Here is a 14,477-nt window from a genome sequence, read left to right on the forward strand (position 1 = left end):
ACGCAGCGGAATATAAATAAGCAATAAAGAAGACAACAAATTTAACGAAATAAAACAAAGCAATAAAGAACACAACAAATTTAACGAGGTTCAGCCAACTCAGGCCTACGTCCTCCTATCCTAAGTTCTTTATTAATCTACTCCGAAAAACAAAGACAAAGAACACTCTGCTGTTTCCCTACTCCGGGAACCAGCAAACCCCACACTCTACTCCGAGTGTGCTCTCGACTTACACTCGTAAGCCCAATGTGTTTGAACTCACAAACACTCACCCAGCCTTTAACCCCTTTGTTAAAGACTCAATACAAGAATCAAGAACTCTCCTTTGATCTCACTTCTACGAAGCTAATTAAGAGAAAAAGTTTAAGTACTGGAATGCTCTTGTATATAACTTGATGAATTGGATTAGTGCTTAAGTATATGCTCTCAAATAATTGCTCTTTTAATTTCTGGAGAGGCACACGAAATATGTGAAATAAGATGAGTTTATATAAGCTTAGATTCCTAAAACCTAGTTTCCTTAAATCACACAATCTTAGAGAATAAGATATATTGTAATTTTAGGAAAGTTTTTATCTTATTTGATTTAATCACAAAGATAGAATCAATTAAGATAAATACTCCTAGTTTTTAGGTAACCAAGAATATTTCATCTTATTTCCAGCTGCACAAAATATTTTCAAAATAATCTTTTCGAAAAAATCTTTTTGTAAAATCTTTTTCCAAAAACGGCAGCTCGAATATTTCGTACAGTGAACCTGGTTCCCCGACCTGGTTCCCTGAATTGAAACATGTTATGAAACCTGTTCCAACTTTGTACCAGATTTCATATCATACTTCAATATACTTTTAAGCACTTATATAACCCAAACATGCAAGCATACTACGGAGCATATTACATGAAAACCTAGATAACATATTAAAGCATAAATCGTCTTTTCTTCATGTAATCTTCAAGACTTGAATCTTCCTTGAATACTTCTATTATGAGCAAACAATCTTTCTTCGAAATATCTTCGAAAGACTTCTATGCTCCAAGTCTTGGAATCAACTCAACTACTGCACATGTAACATGGTTAATGCACAATAAAGAGTATGTGGCTGCTTTTCCGCATAGCAGTCAAGGAAACGGTTCATACTGGTTCCCCACCAGTACATAGCACATTTATCATCTAACTGTTTCCTGTATATAGATAAGTTAGTTCAATAGATAACTCATATAGTCAATAACTTATCTAGGGAAACAGTGTTCTATTATAGCTGGTTCCAACCAACTGTTTTCAACACTTATTAAAACCTGTTTCCCATAGCTGTTTGTCATCATTCAAAACCATCATTCAAAACCTAAGGGACTCAACAAATTCCCCCTTTTTGATGATGACAAACTTTTGAAGTTCCTGAACCTGTGGACATGCTCAAAAAGAAAACCGTCAAAAACTTCAAGGACTCAAAACTCTTTGGAACAAGTCAGTTAGGCTAACTGGTCCCCTAAGCAGAAAATAGAAAATACGAAATAAAAAGACTCAAACTGACTCAATCTAAACTAGCTAAACCTTAGGCTTCAACTTCAGACTACTTCCCCCTTTTGGCATCATTAAAAAGTATCCACAAGTAAAAGCAATGTGCACAAGTTAATGTGCTTATCCATACAATGGCATCAACCACCATTCAAGCATTATGCTGCAAAAAGAGATTAGCCAAACAGTTCATACCATAGCAGAGTTAGTAGTTCATACAAGCCAACAAAGTTCAACCAAAGAAGCCCAAATCCATCCAAAAAGAAAGTTCATGGAATGGAGAGAAGTAGACAGACCAACAAAATCAGTTATTTAAGAATAAACATGAGGGTGAGGAAACAAGAACAGAAACAGCATCACTCCTCATCATCATTCTCGTTCCCTTCCTCCTCCTCAAACTTTGCAACATCTTCTGTATTATCATCTGATTCCTCTTCATCTTTGTCACCATGCTCTGCCAAAATCATTATATTACTAAGCATATTCTTGTGATTCCCCAATCTGTTTCAAAACCACTTCCTGACCTGCTGGTTCCTCTTTTTTTTTTTTTTTTTTTTTTTTTTTTTTTTTTTTTTTAAATCATGAGAGATATGTACTGATTCAGAATGTTCTCCTTGTTGCATAACGAGTGCAAAACTAGCATCACATCAATCAAGCAAGGAGGTTCTTGCTGGTACCCTTTTTCTCTTGGTTCCTGGAACAGCGTCAATGGACTGTTCCTCCTACACCTTCTCAGTGAACTTCTTTAATGAAGATTGAGTTACTCTACTTCGTACCATGGTCTTAACAATGAGTGTCTCCTCATTGTAACCAACAATCTCTATTTCATCCTCTTCACTCTGACTTTTCCGAATTTCCTCCAACTTCGGGCTTAAGGACATTTGAGCTTCCTTCTGATGTTCCCCCTGAGACTGAGCTGTTTCCTTGAGTGAACAGTAACCGAATGAACAATGATGAATTTAAAGCATACGAGATAGAGAAAGAGAATTTCGAGTGATGATGATTGATGATCTGCACAAAGGGTTAGTGTATATTTTTAACAATGAAGCACAAAGAGAGAAGAAGGAAAGAAAAGAGTTAGTTGAGCCAATAAAAAGCAACTGTAAAGGATATTTTTTTTTTTAAATTGAAATCAAAAATTTGGTAATTATCTTTTACCATAATTATCTCAACCAACTATAAATAAGGCATATGATATGTTTGCCTTTTATATGGGATTAAATAACTGAAATAAGATAAATTCCTTCCAAAAGGAAATATCTTATAGTAATCTTCCGAAAATAAAAGATATTATCGGATGACATATCAGAGCTGGTCTGCTGTTTCCCTTTGCTGGTACCTGTATAGAACCATGTCACGCTGTTTCTGGCAATTCAGCCTGATTTCACCTGTTTCTTACAACAATGATTCTCAATCCTTTTGAGATTTTGAACCATCTACACAACACTTGAAAGATATCAACATAAGTATGTACACACACTATACAAGAGAATACCATTCTAACCAATCATTGAAGGAAGTAATTGAAGCCAATACCTAAAGTCTAACTAGACCTAAAAGGACTCTTAACCTACAAAAAGACTCTCTACACAAAGGCTTTGTGAAGATATCAGCAATTTGATCTTCACTTTTACAAAACAACATCTCCACCAATCCTTTTTCCACATTGTCTCTTAAAAAATGGTGTCTTATTTCAATGTGTTTTGTCTTGGAGTGTTGCACAGGATTCTTTGAAATATTGATTGCACTAGTGTTATCACAGAAAATAGGAACACTTTTATAAATAACACCAAAATCTTTCAGCTGGTTCCTTATCCACAGTAGCTGGGAACAGCATGAAGCTGCAGCTATATATTCAGACTCTGCTGTGGATAGGGCCACTGAATTTTGCTTTTTAGAACCCCATGAAATTAGACAAGAGCCAAGAAAGTGTGCCATACCTGATGTGCTCTTTCTATCAACTAAGAAACCAGCATAATCTGCATCTGTGTATCCAATAAGATCAATGGTACTGCCTTTGGGGTACCACAATCCCAGATTTGCTGTTCCTACAAGATACCTAAGTATCCTTCTAACAGCCTTCAAGTGAGATTCCTTTGGATTGCTTTGAAACCTAGCACACAAACCAACAGAAAACACAATGTCAGGTCTACTAGCTGTTAGGTAAAGTAGAGAACCTATCATTCCTCTATAAAGAGAAGCTTCAACATCTTTTCCCTTAAGATCAGCATCTAATTTTGTAGATGGGGGAACAGGTGTATCATAAACTTTGCTGTTCTCCATGCCGAATTTTTTCAGCAACTCTTTTAAGTACTTTTGTTGATGGATCATTATTCCATCATCCATTTGCTTAATCTGCAGCCCTAGGAAGAATCCTAGTTCTCCCATCATGCTCATTTCAAATTCACTCTGCATAAGATTAGCAAATTCATCACATAAAACCTGATTAGTAGCACCAAATAAAATATCATCAACATAAATTTGTACTACAATCAAGTGTTTCCCCCTGGTTCTTATGAACAAGGTCTTGTCTATTGTTCCCCTCTTGTAATCATTTGCCATCAAGAAATTGGACAATCTTTCATACCAAGCCCTCGGAGCTTGTTTCAACCCATATAATGCTTTGTCCAACTTGTACACATGTTGGGGGAACAGTGCATCTTCAAAACCAGGTGGCTGCTCCACATATACTTCTTCCTTTAAATATCCATTGAGGAAGGCAGTCTTTACATCCATTTGAAACAGCTTAAAATTCATGTGAGCAGCATAAGCAATTAAAATCCTAATAGCCTCTAGCCTAGCTACTGGTGCAAACGTCTCATCATAGTCAATTCCTTCTTGTTGATTGTACCCTTGCACCACTAGCCTTGCTTTGTTTCTGACTATAGTACCAAGGTCATCTAACTTGTTTCTAAAGACCCATCTAGTGCCAATGACTGATCTTTCCTTGGGACGGGGAACCAGGTGCCAAACCTGGTTCCTCTGAAACTGATTTAACTCATCTTGCATAGCTAGTACCCAATCAGGATCAGTCAATGCCATTTTATAGTCAGTAGGCTCTACATTAGACAAGAAAGAATAGAAAGCACAAAAGTTTTGAAAAACATTTGTTCTCGTTTGAATCCCCTTATTTATATCACTAATTATTTGATCAGTGGGATGAGAAGATTGATATCTATAACTTTTAAAATTAAGACTGTTTTGTGCTTTCTCATTAAGTTGGGAACCAGCATGTTCATGGATCTCTCCTTCTTCTGAGGAGCCAGGAGGATTCACATTCATGCTGTTTCCTCTATCATTACTTACCTCAGGTTCAGGGGTGGTACCTTCTTCTGTTCCCCCTGAACTCATTACCTGTCTATTATTTAAGGAACCATCAGGACTTGGTTCCCCTTCAGAGTCCTCATTATCTTCATTTTCTTCTCTAGGCACTTCATCATTATCATCTGGTGGAGTATTTGGTAGGCCTAGATCTGCTTGCACTTCATCCGTGGGACCAGTATACTGGTTCCCCGTGAAATCCATCAATCCAATCACTTCATCAGGTTGTACCTGCGCAATCTCAGAAGACATGTTAAATTCATCAAAAATGACATGGACACTCTCCTCAACACGAAGAGTCCTTTTATTAAAGACTCTATATGCTTTGCTGTGAGAAGAGTATCCAAGGAAGATTCCCTCATCACTTCTAGGATCAAATTTATCAAGCTGGTCCTTCCCATTATTATGCACATAACATTTACATCCAAAAATGCGAAAGTATGTAATGTTGGGCTTTCGACCTTTAAGCAGTTCATAGGGAGTCTTATTTAACTTTGGTCTAATGAGACCTCTATTCAATATATAGCAAGCAGTGTCAACAGCTTCTCCCCAAAAACTCTTTGGGAGACCACTCTCAATGAGCATCGTCCTCGCCATCTCCTCAAGAGTTCTATTCTTCCTTTCTACAACACCATTTTGTTGAGGTGTTCTAGGGGCTGAGAAGTTGTGATTAACTCCATGTTCCCTACAATAATCAATAAAGTTAGCATTATCAAATTCAGTACCATGGTCTGATCTTACCGAGACCAGCTTGTGGGTGAGCTGGTTCTCCACTTGTTTCACCAATGTTACCCATTCTTCAAACGTTTCATCCTTTGTGTGTAACATCATTACCCAAGTGTACCTGGAATAATCATCAACCATAACACAGACATATCTATGACCTCTTCGACTTTGTACTCTCATGGGACCACACAAGTCAATGTGTACAAGTTCGAAGGGTCTGCTGGTACTCATAATAGTTTTAGGCTTAAAAGAAATTTTGACTTGTTTCCCCCTTACACATTCAGAACAAACTTTATCAGCTTCATACTTAATGTTAGGAAGGCCTACAACTAAGTCACGTGTTTTAAGTTTGTTTAGAAGTGTTAGGCTAGCATGTCCAAACCTCTTATGCCAAATCCATTGATTATTGTCAGAAACAGCTCTCAAACAGATGGACTTGTCTTGAGGGATTTTATCTAAGAAGGTGATGTAAACATCATGCTTCCTGGTTCCCTCACATACAAGTTCTCCTGTTTGTGAGTTAACTATGTGACATAGGTTGGCTTGAAGCTCAACTATATTACCTTTGTCACATAATTGAGAAATACTCAAGAGATTATGTTGCAAGCCTTCAACATAATAAACATCATCTATTGCGTTAGAAAGTGTCTTACCAACCTTACCTAAACCAGTGATGGTTCCCTTGCTGTTATCCCCAAAGGTGACACTTCCTCCATCAAAGGCCACTAGTGAAAGGAATTGATCTTTATCCCCGGACATGTGTCTTGAGCAACCACTGTCCAAATACCAATAGGTGTCTCCCTTCACTCTAGCCTGCAAGAGCAAATCAAACATTAGTTTTAGGAACCCAAACATACTTGGGTCCCTTTTCAACAACATTAACATCTTGTTGATCCTTTCTTCTCCACACATATTTTACACCCTTGCTGTTCTTATTAGCACTAATTTTCTTAGCTGGACATTCATGTATCTTATGTCCATTTTTACCACAATGAAAACACACATGCATTTCTTTAGTCATGACATACTTGCCTCGTTGATATTCTTTGATCCAGGTGGTTTCTCTAGGAGACCAGTTAGTCCTGGTTCTCTGTCTAGTATAACCAAGACCAACTTTTCCTCTGTTTCCTCTTGATGAAGTCAGGTAATTTAAGGATTCTTGAGCATTCAATAATTTGTCCACATGTCTATGACTATCATTAAGTTCTTTTTCTCTGGTTTCAAGTGTTTTAGTTAACAATTCGTTTTTCTCTTTAAGAAAATCAAAGTTACTTTTTAAAGCTTCGAATTGTAGATTAAGTTTTGAAACCATAGAGTCAATAGACATGTCAACAACCACTGGTTGCTTGTCCTTTTTCAGTTGATTGATTTCCGCATGCAAATCACAAATATTACTTTCATACTTATCAATCGTATTACTGACATCTACACTGGTACCTGTAGGGGAAACAGTGAACTGTGCAGCTTTAAGTGAAGCAATTTCCTTGTGAGAGTTTTCCAGGTTGTAAGCCAATGTTTCAAAGGCCTTCAACAAGGAAGTTCTAGTACACGAATTTGCTTTACTTATAGCTACTGAAAAATCAAGAGTATCACTAGTGGTTGATAAGTCTCTAGGGAACCAGGAGGTCAGATCCTCTTCACCATCAATTGGTTCAAACGATCTTTCCTTTTCTAGTTCCACTTTACACTTGTCCAATTCAACCTCTAGTTCTGCTACTTGATTTTTTAGTTCATAACAGACTCCTTCTAGATGATCACAACTAGCAATAGCAATATTACATTCACCACGTTTTTCTTTTAATTCTCTTTTGCAAGTTATGTATGTTTCACTTAGTTTATAGCATTCATCTAGTAAGGAATCAATACAAGCAAGCATATTTTCTCTATCATATTCATGCATATCTTCTCTAATTTGCTCTAAGCTTACCTTGCGTTCATGTAGTACATCCTTCTTTGCCATAAAGCATTTGTTGAATGTACTGGTTCCCCCTCTGGTTCCTGGACCAGTGCTGTTTTCCTTGATGTTTGTAAAGGCAGTTAGGCAAACATCTGAGTTGGGTGATCCTTCTTCTTCATCTGACCCTGAGTCAGAGTCTCCCCACATGGAAGCTATCATGGCATTCTTGTATGCTTGTTTATCTCCGGATTTAGACTGTTTGTCATTCCACTTAGGACAATCTCGAATAAGATGTCCTTTTTCTCCACACTTGAAACATCCTGTAGAAGAAGAATTAGAGTTAGATTTTTTATAGTTTTTAAAATGCTTACCTTTGAAATTCTTTCTTTGATCTCGAAGAGATCTCTCAAATCTTTTTGCAATCATGCTAATTTCATCTTCATCATCTTCTACTGTTCCCTTAAGCGCCATGCCTCTTGCTGGTTCCTTCTCAGACTTAGAGTCAATCAGCATCTCATGAGTCATAAGGGAACCAATCAGCTGTTCCAGAGACAAGGTAGACAGATCCTTTGCTTCATATACTGCTGTTACCTTGGCTGTCCATGCATCTGTTAAACTACGCAATAATTTTCTCACAAGATCCTCGTCAGATAAATTTTTACCAAGAGATCTAAGATCATTTACAATAGTCATAAACCTACGAAAGCAATCATTGATTTTTTCATTTTTATTCATGGCAAACAATTCATATTTAGACATGATTAAATCAATTTTAGACCGTTTTACCTCACTGGTTCCCTCAAACGCAAGTTCAAGGGTGTCCCATATCTCCTTAGCACTACTGCAGCCAGATATACGATTTGTTTCGGTCTCACCTATTGCTTGTTGTAGTATTGACATTGCCTTAGCATTCTTCTCCAGCAACTTGTAATCAGCAGTGACCAATTCGCTATCTTTCTTGGGAACCTGGTTCCCCTCAACATCTGTCTTGAGAATGATATTAGGACCATTTTTAACTACGAGCCAGCATTCATAATCAATACCCATGATAACATTCTGGATCCTGTTCTTCCACCAAGCATAATTATTTCCATTAAACTTGGGTGACTTGTTGTCATAACCGATTGCACTTAATTCTTGAGTACTCATTCTTAACTCCTCTAGATGTTACTCTTTCGAGAAGCTTAGGCTCTGATACCAATTGAAGGTTCAATGGGCACTCAAGAGGGGGGGGGTGAATTGAGTGTTAAGTAATCGTTGGCTAATTTTGCTTCTTTTCGGATTATGTGTGAGGAACCAGTTGTGCTGGTTCCCGTACGCAGCGGAATATAAATAAGCAATAAAGAAGACAACAAATTTAACGAAATAAAACAAAGCAATAAAGAACACAACAAATTTAACGAGGTTCAGCCAACTCAGGCCTACGTCCTCCTATCCTAAGTTCTTTATTAATCTACTCCGAAAAACAAAGACAAAGAACACTCTGCTGTTTCCCTACTCCGGGAACCAGCAAACCCCACACTCTACTCCGAGTGTGCTCTCGACTTACACTCGTAAGCCCAATGTGTTTGAACTCACAAACACTCACCCAGCCTTTAACCCCTTTGTTAAAGACTCAATACAAGAATCAAGAACTCTCCTTTGATCTCACTTCTACGAAGCTAATTAAGAGAAAAAGTTTAAGTACTGGAATGCTCTTGTATATAACTTGATGAATTGGATTAGTGCTTAAGTATATGCTCTCAAATAATTGCTCTTTTAATTTCTGGAGAGGCACACGAAATATGTGAAATAAGATGAGTTTATATAAGCTTAGATTCCTAAAACCTAGTTTCCTTAAATCACACAATCTTAGAGAATAAGATATATTGTAATTTTAGGAAAGTTTTTATCTTATTTGATTTAATCACAAAGATAGAATCAATTAAGATAAATACTCCTAGTTTTTAGGTAACCAAGAATATTTCATCTTATTTCCAGCTGCACAAAATATTTTCAAAATAATCTTTTCGAAAAAATCTTTTTGTAAAATCTTTTTCCAAAAACGGCAGCTCGAATATTTCGTACAGTGAACCTGGTTCCCCGACCTGGTTCCCTGAATTGAAACATGTTATGAAACCTGTTCCAACTTTGTACCAGATTTCATATCATACTTCAATATACTTTTAAGCACTTATATAACCCAAACATGCAAGCATACTACGGAGCATATTACATGAAAACCTAGATAACATATTAAAGCATAAATCGTCTTTTCTTCATGTAATCTTCAAGACTTGAATCTTCCTTGAATACTTCTATTATGAGCAAACAATCTTTCTTCGAAATATCTTCGAAAGACTTCTATGCTCCAAGTCTTGGAATCAACTCAACTACTGCACATGTAACATGGTTAATGCACAATAAAGAGTATGTGGCTGCTTTTCCGCATAGCAGTCAAGGAAACGGTTCATACTGGTTCCCCACCAGTACATAGCACATTTATCATCTAACTGTTTCCTGTATATAGATAAGTTAGTTCAATAGATAACTCATATAGTCAATAACTTATCTAGGGAAACAGTGTTCTATTATAGCTGGTTCCAACCAACTGTTTTCAACACTTATTAAAACCTGTTTCCCATAGCTGTTTGTCATCATTCAAAACCATCATTCAAAACCTAAGGGACTCAACAAATTCCCCCTTTTTGATGATGACAAACTTTTGAAGTTCCTGAACCTGTGGACATGCTCAAAAAGAAAACCGTCAAAAACTTCAAGGACTCAAAACTCTTTGGAACAAGTCAGTTAGGCTAACTGGTCCCCTAAGCAGAAAATAGAAAATACGAAATAAAAAGACTCAAACTGACTCAATCTAAACTAGCTAAACCTTAGGCTTCAACTTCAGACTACTTCCCCCTTTTGGCATCATTAAAAAGTATCCACAAGTAAAAGCAATGTGCACAAGTTAATGTGCTTATCCATACAATGGCATCAACCACCATTCAAGCATTATGCTGCAAAAAGAGATTAGCCAAACAGTTCATACCATAGCAGAGTTAGTAGTTCATACAAGCCAACAAAGTTCAACCAAAGAAGCCCAAATCCATCCAAAAAGAAAGTTCATGGAATGGAGAGAAGTAGACAGACCAACAAAATCAGTTATTTAAGAATAAACATGAGGGTGAGGAAACAAGAACAGAAACAGCATCACTCCTCATCATCATTCTCGTTCCCTTCCTCCTCCTCAAACTTTGCAACATCTTCTGTATTATCATCTGATTCCTCTTCATCTTTGTCACCATGCTCTGCCAAAAATCATTATATTACTAAGCATATTCTTGTGATTCCCCAATCTGTTTCAAAAACCACTTCCTGACCTGCTGGTTCCTCTTTTTTTTTTTTTTTTTTTTTTTTTTTTTTTTTTTTTTTAAATCATGAGAGATATGTACTGATTCAGAATGTTCTCCTTGTTGCATAACGAGTGCAAAACTAGCATCACATCAATCAAGCAAGGAGGTTCTTGCTGGTACCCTTTTTCTCTTGGTTCCTGGAACAGCGTCAATGGACTGTTCCTCCTACACCTTCTCAGTGAACTTCTTTAATGAAGATTGAGTTACTCTACTTCGTACCATGGTCTTAACAATGAGTGTCTCCTCATTGTAACCAACAATCTCTATTTCATCCTCTTCACTCTGACTTTTCCGAATTTCCTCCAACTTCGGGCTTAAGGACATTTGAGCTTCCTTCTGATGTTCCCCCTGAGACTGAGCTGTTTCCTTGAGTGAACAGTAACCGAATGAACAATGATGAATTTAAAGCATACGAGATAGAGAAAGAGAATTTCGAGTGATGATGATTGATGATCTGCACAAAGGGTTAGTGTATATTTTTAACAATGAAGCACAAAGAGAGAAGAAGGAAAGAAAAGAGTTAGTTGAGCCAATAAAAAGCAACTGTAAAGGATATTTTTTTTTTTAAATTGAAATCAAAAATTTGGTAATTATCTTTTACCATAATTATCTCAACCAACTATAAATAAGGCATATGATATGTTTGCCTTTTATATGGGATTAAATAACTGAAATAAGATAAATTCCTTCCAAAAGGAAATATCTTATAGTAATCTTCCGAAAATAAAAGATATTATCGGATGACATATCAGAGCTGGTCTGCTGTTTCCCTTTGCTGGTACCTGTATAGAACCATGTCACGCTGTTTCTGGCAATTCAGCCTGATTTCACCTGTTTCTTACAACAATGATTCTCAATCCTTTTGAGATTTTGAACCATCTACACAACACTTGAAAGATATCAACATAAGTATGTACACACACTATACAAGAGAATACCATTCTAACCAATCATTGAAGGAAGTAATTGAAGCCAATACCTAAAGTCTAAACTAGACCTAAAAGGACTCTTAACCTACAAAAAGACTCTCTACACAAAGGCTTTGTGAAGATATCAGCAATTTGATCTTCACTTTTACAAAACAACATCTCCACCAATCCTTTTTCCACATTGTCTCTTAAAAAATGGTGTCTTATTTCAATGTGTTTTGTCTTGGAGTGTTGCACAGGATTCTTTGAAATATTGATTGCACTAGTGTTATCACAGAAAATAGGAACACTTTTATAAATAACACCAAAATCTTTCAGCTGGTTCCTTATCCACAGTAGCTGGGAACAGCATGAAGCTGCAGCTATATATTCAGACTCTGCTGTGGATAGGGCCACTGAATTTTGCTTTTTAGAACCCCATGAAATTAGACAAGAGCCAAGAAAGTGTGCCATACCTGATGTGCTCTTTCTATCAACTAAGAAACCAGCATAATCTGCATCTGTGTATCCAATAAGATCAATGGTACTGCCTTTGGGGTACCACAATCCCAGATTTGCTGTTCCTACAAGATACCTAAGTATCCTTCTAACAGCCTTCAAGTGAGATTCCTTTGGATTGCTTTGAAACCTAGCACACAAACCAACAGAAAACACAATGTCAGGTCTACTAGCTGTTAGGTAAAGTAGAGAACCTATCATTCCTCTATAAAGAGAAGCTTCAACATCTTTTCCCTTAAGATCAGCATCTAATTTTGTAGATGGGGGAACAGGTGTATCATAAACTTTGCTGTTCTCCATGCCGAATTTTTTCAGCAACTCTTTTAAGTACTTTTGTTGATGGATCATTATTCCATCATCCATTTGCTTAATCTGCAGCCCTAGGAAGAATCCTAGTTCTCCCATCATGCTCATTTCAAATTCACTCTGCATAAGATTAGCAAATTCATCACATAAAACCTGATTAGTAGCACCAAATAAAATATCATCAACATAAATTTGTACTACAATCAAGTGTTTCCCCCTGGTTCTTATGAACAAGGTCTTGTCTATTGTTCCCCTCTTGTAATCATTTGCCATCAAGAAATTGGACAATCTTTCATACCAAGCCCTCGGAGCTTGTTTCAACCCATATAATGCTTTGTCCAACTTGTACACATGTTGGGGGAACAGTGCATCTTCAAAACCAGGTGGCTGCTCCACATATACTTCTTCCTTTAAATATCCATTGAGGAAGGTAGTCTTTACATCCATCTGAAACAGCTTAAAATTCATGTGAGCAGCATAAGCAATTAAAATCCTAATAGCCTCTAGCCTAGCTACTGGTGCAAACGTCTCATCATAGTCAATTCCTTCTTGTTGATTGTACCCTTGCACCACTAGCCTTGCTTTGTTTCTGACTATAGTACCAAGGTCATCTAACTTGTTTCTAAAGACCCATCTAGTGCCAATGACTGATCTTTCCTTGGGACGGGGAACCAGGTGCCAAACCTGGTTCCTCTGAAACTGATTTAACTCATCTTGCATAGCTAGTACCCAATCAGGATCAGTCAATGCCATTTTATAGTCAGTAGGCTCTACATTAGACAAGAAAGAATAGAAAGCACAAAAGTTTTTGAAAAACATTTTGTTCTCGTTTGAATCCCCTTATTTATATCACTAATTATTTGATCAGTGGGATGAGAAGATTGATATCTATAACTTTTAAAATTAAGACTGTTTTGTGCTTTCTCATTAAGTTGGGAACCAGCATGTTCATGGATCTCTCCTTCTTCTGAGGAGCCAGGAGGATTCACATTCATGCTGTTTCCTCTATCATTACTTACCTCAGGTTCAGGGGTGGTACCTTCTTCTGTTCCCCCTGAACTCATTACCTGTCTATTATTTAAGGAAACCATCAGGACTTGGTTCCCCTTCAGAGTCCTCATTATCTTCATTTTCTTCTCTAGGCACTTCATCATTATCATCTGGTGGAGTATTTGGTAGGCCTAGATCTGCTTGCACTTCATCCGTGGGACCAGTATACTGGTTCCCCGTGAAATCCATCAATCCAATCACTTCATCAGGTTGTACCTGCGCAATCTCAGAAGACATGTTAAATTCATCAAAAAATGACATGGACACTCTCCTCAACACGAAGAGTCCTTTTATTAAAGACTCTATATGCTTTGCTGTGAGAAGAGTATCCAAGGAAGATTCCCTCATCACTTCTAGGATCAAATTTATCAAGCTGGTCCTTCCCATTATTATGCACATAACATTTACATCCAAAAATGCGAAAGTATGTAATGTTGGGCTTTCGACCTTTAAGCAGTTCATAGGGAGTCTTATTTAACTTTGGTCTAATGAGACCTCTATTCAATATATAGCAAGCAGTGTCAACAGCTTCTCCCCAAAAACTCTTTGGGAGACCACTCTCAATGAGCATCGTCCTCGCCATCTCCTCAAGAGTTCTATTCTTCCTTTCTACAACACCATTTTGTTGAGGTGTTCTAGGGGCTGAGAAGTTGTGATTAACTCCATGTTCCCTACAATAATCAATAAAGTTAGCATTATCAAATTCAGTACCATGGTCTGATCTTACCGAGAACCAGCTTGTGGGTGAGCTGGTTCTCCACTTGTTTCACCAATGTTACCCATTCTTCAAACGTTTCATCCTTTGTGTGTAACATCATTACCCAAGTGTACCTGGAATAAT

This window comes from Chenopodium quinoa, unplaced genomic scaffold, assembly GCF_001683475.1.
Source record: "Chenopodium quinoa cultivar QQ74 unplaced genomic scaffold, ASM168347v1, whole genome shotgun sequence".
NCBI lineage: Eukaryota > Viridiplantae > Streptophyta > Magnoliopsida > Caryophyllales > Amaranthaceae > Chenopodium > Chenopodium quinoa.